This window comes from Abramis brama (assembly GCF_963993115.1).
Source record: "Abramis brama genome assembly, chromosome: 24".
NCBI classification, from domain to species: Eukaryota; Metazoa; Chordata; class Actinopteri; order Cypriniformes; family Leuciscidae; genus Abramis; species Abramis brama.
Window position 1 is genome coordinate 6585703 of NC_139986.1, and position 10360 is coordinate 6596062.

The 10360-nt window shown below is 39.5% G+C and overlaps 1 pseudogene across 1 annotated transcript; it reads left to right on the forward strand.

The window, feature by feature from the left end:
* Positions 1 to 4295: 4295 nt before the first annotated feature.
* LOC311075553 (NXPE family member 3-like) lies at positions 4296 to 9495 on the forward strand (annotated as a pseudogene). Its single transcript has 5 exons — positions 4296 to 5006; positions 5237 to 5624; positions 5776 to 5975; positions 7296 to 7375; positions 9148 to 9495. The product of its transcript is annotated as an NXPE family member 3-like (transcript).
* The last annotated feature ends 865 nt before the right edge of the window (positions 9496 to 10360 follow it).

Below are 10360 nucleotides of genomic sequence, written 5' to 3' on the forward strand. Positions count from 1 at the left end.
TGGTGTTGCCCTGGGAGTTGGGGAGGTCAGTCACAAAATCAATGGCGATGTGGGACCAGGGACGCTGAGGAATCGGCAGGGGTTGAAGTAGACCAGCGGGTAATTGTCGAGGGCTTTTGGATGTGTTACATATGGTACAGTTCTTTACAAAGGTTGTGGTGTCTGTAGACATTGTGGGCCACCAAAACCGGTTAGTGAGGAGATGATGCGTTGCTGTGATTCCAGGATGCCCTGAGCTTGGAGTCGAGTGGACCTGCTGAAGGAGTCTCTCCCTTAGTTGTTCGGGGACAAAGGTGAGATTGTGTGGGCAGTTTGATGGTGGAGGATTTTGGGTGTTGTGTTGGTTAATCTCTGTCATGATGTCCCACTGAACTGGAGCAACGAGCAGTGTTTCGGGGATAATGTTCTCGTCAGGGTTATAATGAACTGGATCTTCAAGTTGTCGTGACAGTGCATCAGCTTTGGTATTCTTGGAACCAGGTCTGTAGGTGACAATGAAATTGAAGCGAGTGAAAAACATGGCCCACCTTGCTTGACGAGGATTTAGTCGTTTAGCTGAACGTAGATATTCCAGATTCTTGTGATCAGTGATTACTGTAAATGGATGCTGTGCCCCCTCTAACCAGTGTCGCCATTCTTCTAGGGCGGCTTTCATGGCCAAGAGTTCACGATTGCCGACATCATAGTTTCTCTCTGCAGCGGATAATTTCCTGGAAAAGAAGGCGCATGGAAACATCTTTGCTGGGGATCCATGGCGTTGAGAGAGTATGGCCCCTATGCCTGTGTTGGAGGCATCCACCTCCACGATAAACGGAAGATCTGGATCAGGATGATGGAGAATGGGCGCAGAGGTGAAGCGTGTCTTGAGATCCTTGAATGCTTGCTGAGCATCAGGTGACCAGGAAAGGCGTGACGTGGAGCGTTTGGTCATGGCAGTTAGCGGAGCAGCGATCGTGCTGAAATCTCTTATGAATCTTCTATAGAAGTTGGCAAATCCAAGAAATCTCTGCAGTTCCTTCACTGTGCGTGGTTGAGGCCAGTCGAGCACTGATTTTACCTTGTTCTCATCCATTGCAACTCCCTCTCGACTGATGATGTATCCCAGGAAGGTTGTTGCTGTTTGGTGGAATTCGCATTTCTCTGCCTTGGCGTACAGTTGATGCTGGATTAGGCGTTGGAGTACTGATCTTACATGCTGGATGTGTTCTTCTAGAGAATTGGAGTAAATCAGGATATCATCTATGTACACTATTACCCATCTGTCGAGCATGTCACGGAAGACATCATTGATGAATGACTGGAACACAGAAGGACTATTTGCCAGGCCGAATGGCATGACCAAATATTCGTAGTGCCCTGAGGATGTTGAAAAAGCCGTTTTCCACTCGTCTCCTTCTCTAATACGGATTAGATTATATGCGCTGCGCAGGTCGAGTTTAGTGAAGTATCTAGCTTGACGGAGTTGTTCGAGTGCAGTAGGAACCAATGGCAAGGGATATCGAAATTTAATGGTGATGTCGTTAAGGCCACGATAATCAATGCAAGGTCTCAAACCACCATCTTTTTTCTTGACGAAGAAGAACCCAGCTGATGCTGGGGATGTAGAGGGTCTGATGAAGCCTTTAGCCAGTTCTTCCTTGATGTAAGATTTCATGGATTCTGATTCGGGTTGTGACAATGGAAATATTCTTCCCCTAGGGGTAGTTGCACCAGGTAACAGATCAATGGCACAGTCACTGGAACGATGAGGTGGCAATTGTGATGCTTTAGTTTTACTGAATGCTTCACTTAAATCGGAGTATTCGGCAGGCAAGCCCTGAAGTACAGGAGTCTGTTTATTAATTTCCATTTCGTGCATCGGCAATGGATTAATGCGGGTGAGACAATGTTCATGGCAGGCAGGATCCCACTGGATGATTTGTTCCTCCTTCCAGGAAATATGAGGATTGTGTTGACGCAACCATGGCAGACCAAGAATAATGGAATTGTGAGGGGAATGAATTATATAGAATCTAATAGCCTCTCTGTGTAAAACTCCAACCTGCATGCAGACCTCCTCGGTGATGTATGTTATCCTCCCCTCTCCAATGGGACGACCATCTAGCGCCTCCACTGCCAGACAAGAGTTACATCGTGTTAGAGTGAGTTTATGTTGTTGGGCAAATTCACGTGACATAAAGTTGCCAGCAGCACCTGAGTCTAACAAGGCAAACGTGGAGATAGTTCTATCTTGAACCGTTATATTCACTGGGGTTTTAACACATGAAGAGGAATAATTTAACTGTCCGCTCTCACTCACCGCTTTGGAGCTAGAAGAATTGGGGCGAATGGGGCATGATGTCTTCAGATGTCCGGCTTGGCCACAGTACAAGCATAGATGGTGTTGAATTCGCCGCTCCCTTTCCTCAGGGGTTAAATGAGTGTAACCAAGCTGCATTGGTTCTGGAGGGGGTGCTTGTGTCTCAGTGAACAGGTTGCGAGCAGGACGACGTGAGCGAATTAAATTGTCAATTTGAATTGTTAGTTCAATGAACTCATTAAGTGATCTTCCCTCATCGCGGCACGCTAATTCAGCTTGGAGTTCCAGATTTAACCCCTTTCTGAACAGCAGTTTTAACGGATCTTCTCCCCAGTTGGTTTGTGCCGCAAGAGTGCGAAATGACAATGCATATTCTGCCGCCGTTCTTCTCCCCTGACTAAGAGCGAGCAACTGATCACCAGCACTTTTACCTCCAACCGGATGTTCAAATACTTCTCTGAAGCGCTGAAGAAATACATTGAAGGAAGGGAAAGCGGTTCCGTCATCTCTCCATACTGCGGTAGCCCAGTCTAATGCCCTTCCGGTTAGCAATGAGCAAACAAAAGATATCTTGCCCGAATCTGCTGGGTACAAGGTAGGTTGCTGGTTTACAAACAGAGAGCATTGTAACAGGAATCCTTTGCATTTCGCTGGGTCTCCGTCAAATTTTTCGGGGAATGCAAGACGTGGGTTCACACTGGTGGAAGGAGTGGGAATGCTTTCAGCGGAAGGAGGTGACGGAGCCGCCGCGCCCTCCGCGGGTGTCATACGTAGCCCTTGTAGTGCTTTAACGAGTTCTTCAGTCAAAGAGGTTAGATGAGCGAGTTGGTGCTGATGTACGGCGAGTTGGTGGCCTTGAGCTGATAGTTCAGATGACAATTGCGTGATGGCTGCTGGATCGCTTAGTGGCGAAGTCTTCTGTAATGAGGAGTCACCGGATTGAGGATCCATCTGCAACTTTATTAATACAGAGTCGAAAACAGGTACAAGCAAGGTCGAGACAGGCAGCAAACATTCATAGAAGAAAGGACAGGCAAGAGGTCTGGGCAGGCAGCTGACAATCGTAATCCAAAAGACAGGCAAAAGGTCGAGGCGGGCGGCAAGGAATCCAACAACGAGAAACAGTCCAAGATCAAACACAGAAAATAATCCACAGTAGAAAACGCTCAGAAATGATCACCACAGCAAATCAAGACTTCGCAATGGTGGTGTGTGTGTTGACTGCTTAAATAGTGTTTGTGAAATGAGTTGCAGGTGTGTGTGTAATCAGTCCCAGGTATGAGGGCCTATGGGATTTGTAGTCCGAATAGCAACAGTCAATATTCTGGTGAGAGCTCCCTCTGGTGACCTAGAGGAGGCGGAGAGGAAGCCTCTCCTGTAACAATACTACATCCCAACAACTATCCAGAAATATATTAGTAGCACAACACTGCTCTACAAAGGCCAAACACAGTAACTACACCAACACTGGAACTGAGAAAAATGTTTTCAAAGTTGCTTGATTATCAATTGGTTTGACAACCAAACCTTTCTGCCACAAAGCAAATCATAAACTTAGATACCTGATTCCACATTTGCTATCTGTAAAAATGAACTTAAGGAGACTTCATCTTTTCAAAATACCTAAGACACAATACATGGAAAGCTACTCACAATTTTGTGACACAGAGACACACACACCAGGGTATCCAGCTCAACAGAAAAGACCAACCTCAATACCTCACTGACAAAAGGCAATATCTTGGTTGGCCGCCACTGAGGAAACTGCTTTGCAGTGTTGGGGGTAACACATTAGAATTAACATGCATTTCATAATCAGATTTGTTTTCTTTTTCATGTAACAAGTAAAGTAACACATAACATAAATATTTACATATAAATATTTGAGTTACTTTTTTTTTAAAGTAACACATATCACTTTTCAGTTTAATTATTTTGCTTAAACGTTTTTTTAAAACTACTAAATTGTTTTCAACTTTAAATAAAAGGAGTTGTACAGTAGGTACAGTAGGTATAACCTGTAACGTCAAGGGATCTTTTGGATGGCATAGCTCTAGGGGTCAGAATATAATAATATTCTAAATGTGTTTTTAAAAGAAAATTAAGGTGTAAGTTATATAGGCTGTTGTTGAGTGCAATATGGTGGTAAACACTTGCAAAAAAAAGAGATCGAGCCTCAGCCAGGTGAGAAAAAAGTAACATTACTTTCCATAAAACTAAGTAAGTAACATAAATAATATTGTAATATTGCTTAAAATTAACTTTCCCCAACACTGTTGTTTTGTGATACAATGCTAACATTTAAATATAATTTGATTTCTTGGTCATCTTTCAGACTTTATGGAGATTCTTGGAGAGTGGTCATCAGATACGACAATGCCAGCCCCCTATTCCTACACGTGTTAAAGGAAAACAGATACAAACAAATTCCTCATCTGCAATATCCGTTCATGACATGGGAATCAGTGAAGAGGAGTGGGACCGGCTACATTAGGCTCTGGACTGGCCCGGTCCAGATCAAGAAATCATTCAGCTGAATCAGAGCACAAGCCCAGTCCACTCAACATTCTCTATTGTGGGACTCAAGGAGAGTTACAAAGTGGGAGAAAAGATCTCTGTTACCATCACAGCCAGAGACCACAACAAGAACCTGAAAAGATATGGAGGAGATTTTTTCAAAGCAAAGCTATTCAATTCAAAGCTAAAGGTGTGTTTGTTTTATATTATTTTATAATATTTATTTTTATAAAAATTAAGACACTGAGTTTGATTTGCTGAGTTTCATTTGCCTGTTAATGGTTGATTTACAACATTTTATATATTATAGTTTTATATGCTTTAAATTTGGATTTACCTACAGATAGTTTTCTGCATTACACTTAACCTTCTCTATTCTTCTTGAAGTAAAGTAAAGTAACACATAACATAAACCAGTACACCAGTGTGTACGGTGAGGTTGTGGATCACCGTAATGGGACTTACTCTGTTGCTCTTCTTCTGCCCTGGGAAGGTCAGGCACAAGTTTATGTACGTCTAGAGCACTCCAGTGAGGTTGTGCAGATTCTTAAAAAATACAGGGAGTCCTCATTTCCACGCAGCCACTATAATGGCTACTTTGAAGGACCAGGACCCAATAAAACCAGGATCAGTGAAGTAGTACAATGCAATCTTAAGTGGGGTGCAGATGGAAGTTGGAGTAAAGGCAACTGCTGCTGTGAGTATAAGGATATAAAAACAGGGACGGTGTGGCAGTGTGAGAGACCAAAGAAACTTTCTTGTGACAAACTGGTTCATCACTCAAGAGGCTCAAGCAAATTTTCACAAAGTGGGAAAGGATTCAAAATGAATTATATATTTATATGTATATATATATATATATATATATAATCTAAAATCAAATGTAGTTAGTAGCAAGAGAATTAAGAATTTGCATAATTACAGCACAGTCTCTTCAGGTAAATGTTTCTTTGCTTTAGGCACAATGGAGAGATGCAGATCTGGCATGACAACGTTCCTGCAGGGTTTTATCTGAAAGACGTCTGGAATTATTTTGTGTGCAACACCCAACCAAGTTCAGTTCTTCACAAATGAGAAATTGTCTTAAACAAGATTGTCTACTTGATGGGAGACTCCACCACAAGGCAGTGGTTTGAGTATTTAGAGAGAAAAGTGCCAGGCAAGTTGTTCATAAATGACATTGATGGGAGGGTGGTGGGGGTTTATTTAAAAATGTTCTCATGTTATTTAAGACTTGATGTCATAAAAGTAATATAAACTGAAATATACAGAAGCCCCAAAAAGCATTTGGATACTTCAACAAATGCATAAATGTCTTGCCATTACACCAAAATATTAAACCAAGTGACAATTGTTTGTAAAGACTTAAATAGGTCACACGTAAATTACACTAATGTTTTTCCTCATTGCAACATGTAATTGCAAAATTTCAAAAAGAATTTGTTTGAAAAAACCTACAAAAATACACTACAAAGTGAAACTCAGTTCTTTCTGTAATTTAAAATTGACTGAAAAATATTACAGAAATATGAAAACAGCAACTTGACTTAAAGATCCAATGCATTTGTAGAACTTAACATTCTTAACTTAAACTTGCCTTATAATGAAAACTGTAGTATTTTTAAATGTGTCTACAGTATGTCTTATCTACAGTCGACAAGGGCAGCATTTCCTCCACCACATACGCTGCTACAGCTCTCTTCAACAAAAATGTTTATATTTCCACTTGCAGAAACAACCACCACACTTGTCTCCGTCTATTTTAGCAGCACGAGCTCTCCAGTACATTTTATATATAAAAAATAATAATTTGACCCTTCGCAGGGAGCTTGATTAGTTAGTAGATTAACATGGGAGGATTTGAACTTGAAAATCGGAGTGTACTGACGCCTTTCCGTGGTTAAAACAACATTCCTTCTTATGTTTGTTCATGTTTATTTGAGGCTATAAATTAACTAGAAGGAAGAGATGATCGGTTCACGAGCAGCTTTAACTGATGCTCTACAGCGATCTGTCACGACACATTAAAGAGCCACAAAACGGTATTTATTGTTTAAATTTCTTTTAAAAAATTACCAAATTTGAAAGGTGAGACTTTGTTTAATATGTTTAATATCAAACGTCACCGAAAAGTAACCTGGTCTGTCCTGTCTGTCAGCGTGTTGTCAGTCTCCTCTCTGCTCCGCGATGTATTTTTCACTGTGTGAGAACATGGTGTGTGGCGTGAGAACGTCGTAGCTTGTCGGACATAGCGACAGTAACTAAGGGGGCGGGTCTTTGCGGCATGTTCAATAACTGACGCAGCCGCCCCAAAACGTTATTAGAAATGCATTTTAATTTATGTACTTTAATATTTTTTCTTAACAATACATTTGTAACGCAAGTAACTTAATTTTATTGACATCAGTAACTGTAATCAAATTACATTTATTTTAAATGTAATGAGTTACATTACTGCGTTGTCACGAAAAGTAATTAGAATACAGTAACGCGTTACTTTGTAATGCGTTATACCCAACTCTGGTCATCATCAAGTCTGGAAACACTGCAGGATTAAAGGTACAATTGCTCATTTTCCAATCCTACTCCATTTTCAATAATATTTCTGTCTTGTATTTGAAATGGTACATTTGTCCTGCTGTCTTTATATTTAAAGTCTAGACACACAAATATGCATGCGCTGAGGTGTCACTTCATTATCCAATTCATGCCACATTCCATTCCTTAAAGGTGTTTCAGTCATATTCTGTCATTACAAACCTGTATGGTTGTCTTCCATGGTTTTGCAGAATGAAAGTGGATTGGTACCAGAGTACAATCAAAGTAGTCCATATGACTCGGTATCATACAAATAAATAGTTAAAAAATCATACATTGTGATTTCTGGATTTTTTTTTTTTTTAGATTATGTCTCTCACAGTGGACATGCACCTACGATGACAATTTCAGACCCCTCCATGATTTCTAAGTGGAAGAACTTGCAAAATAGCAGGGTGTTCAAATACTTATTTTCCTCACTGTAATAGTATAGTATACATCAAAGCCAAGCAAGTTTGTAAGAAAAAAAATAAAAATTATTTTCAAAGAACATGGACATGGATGCATCCTGATGCATCCACCACCCCCACCCCCTCTGTGCTCTGAAACATTTTAAAAAATGAAAGATGGATTAGTTAGAAAGAAAGAAAGATTAGTTAGAAAGATAGAAAGATGGATTAGTTAAAAAGAAAGAAAGAAAGAAAGATGGATTAGTTAGAAAGAAAGAAAGAAAGAAAGAAAGATGGATGGATGGATTAGTTAGAAAGAAAGAAAGAAAGAAAGATGGATTAGTTAGTTAGAAAGAAAGAAAGAAAGATTAGTTAGAAAGAAAGATAGATTAGTTAGAAAGAGAAAGAAAGAAAGAAAGAGAAAGAAAGAAAGAAAGAAAGAAAGAAAGATGGATTAGAAAGAAAGAAAGAAAGAAAGAAAGAAAGAAAGAAAGAAAGAAAGATGGATTAGTTAGAAAGAAAGATAGATTAGTTAGGAAGAAAGAAAGATGGATTAGTTAGAAAGAAAGATAGATTAGTTAGGAAGAAAGAAAGATGGATTAGTTAGAAAGAAAGAAAGAAAGAAAGAAAGATTAGTTAGAAAGATAGAAAGATGGATTAGTTAAAAAGAAAGAAAGATGGAATAGTTATTAAGGATATATATATAGATAGATAAAGTTTGAAGATAGATAGAAACAGTTTGAAGATAGATAGATAGATAGATAGATAGATAGATTGAAGATAGATAGATAGATAGATAGATAGATAGATAGATAGATAGATAGATTAGTAAGAGAGAAAGAAAGAACGATTGATTCGTTATAAAGATAGAAAGATGGAAATGCCATCTTTTGCCGGCTTCAAATGTCCAGGCTAATGTCCAGCCCTGAGCTCTGTGTCCAGGCTACAGAGCTAAGAGGTGGGTTTTGATTGGTCCGTCCGTGTTCATTCAGGGTTTTGATTGGATATTGAATCTACTGGAGATAGAACCTTATAATCCCAACTCGGTTTATGTTTTGTGAGATGGAACCTTTTTATTTTATTAATAACTAGTAACAAAATATTTTTTTTACAAAAGTAACACCACACAGGCATTAATAAACACCTAATGGATCAGATTATGTCAAAAACTCAATTTCGACCAAAAGTGGAGATAGAACCTTATAATTCTAAGCTCACGAGACAACAAATTAAGTAACCTACTCAGCACTGTTTCTGGTAGAAAATGCAAACAATGTAGTTTATCTAAACCAAGTTAATATTAATGCTTGTAGTATTGTCTGTTACTGATCTGTTTTGTTACAGGACATTTTTCAGAGTGATTGGTATACAATACAGATGATGAATACAGTGATGCAGGAGATGTTCAGAGATATTGATGGAGTAATATACTTCGATGTCTGGCAGATGACGTCCTGTCACTATCTACGTGAAAATATTCACCCAGGTCCTGTTATCATTGCTAATGAAATTGACATGTTGCTCTCATATATCTGTCCTGCCTGATACACTAGAATCATATTTACCTTACTTTGTTATAATATACCAAGGAATGTATGTACCTACAGTACAAAAATGAGCATCTGTAAGAAATTTCTGGTATACATATTGTTAAAACTTACCAAGCTTAGTACCTACCTGCTTAATGTAAACCTGTATAATCTCAAAATTAATTAAATTAAATTATTTATTTATTTTTAACCTCAACCTTTGGTTCCAAAAACTGAGGTAACTTTCAGGGTGTGTAAATGACCATAGTGGTAGGCTACATTCCATGCTTATTTAAATGAATTGTTATTATAATAGTGTATATTGTGTTAGATGTTGTGTGCTGGGGCATTCCAGAAAACAGGTTATGTGACATGCCCGGGTATGTTTAAAGGCCCACTGAAGTGCCTTGAAACTCTCAGCTTTGTATGATGCGTTGACGTAATTTCCACTGAAACAGGAAGCTAAGGCGGGACATATTAAAAGGGTTCTCCCCCTCTTCAAATAGTCAATAGCGTTTAGTTTACATCACAGACAGCAAGTCGTACTTGACAGCACCATGGAAATGAATCCGAGCGCTGATACGTTGGATTCAATAGTAACGTTAGAGGTGTGAATAAATTCTAGCCATTTCATTCTGAAAACGGAATAAAACTCGAGCATTTGAACAACCGAACACACATCTCCAACCCATGTTGCTCCGTGACGTGACAATGGTAGTGATGTCCGGTTCGTGACGAATCATTCTTTTGAACTAGTTCTTTTTTTGTGAACCGGTCGTACCAGTTCACCAAATCAAAGTGAATCGTTCAAAACAGAGTCAGCGCTGATCCAGTTTTCTAAAGTAATTCGCTTTCAGACATGCCTGACAGTCACTCCGACTCAAAGTAAACAATAACCCGGAGTATATACTCCAGTAACTCCGAGTTAACTGATGGAACAGATGAGCATGTGTCACCGGTCTAGTGCCGAGGACAACCACCACTCCGGAGGAGCTACACCAAACACACCACGAGACCGGACAATGACG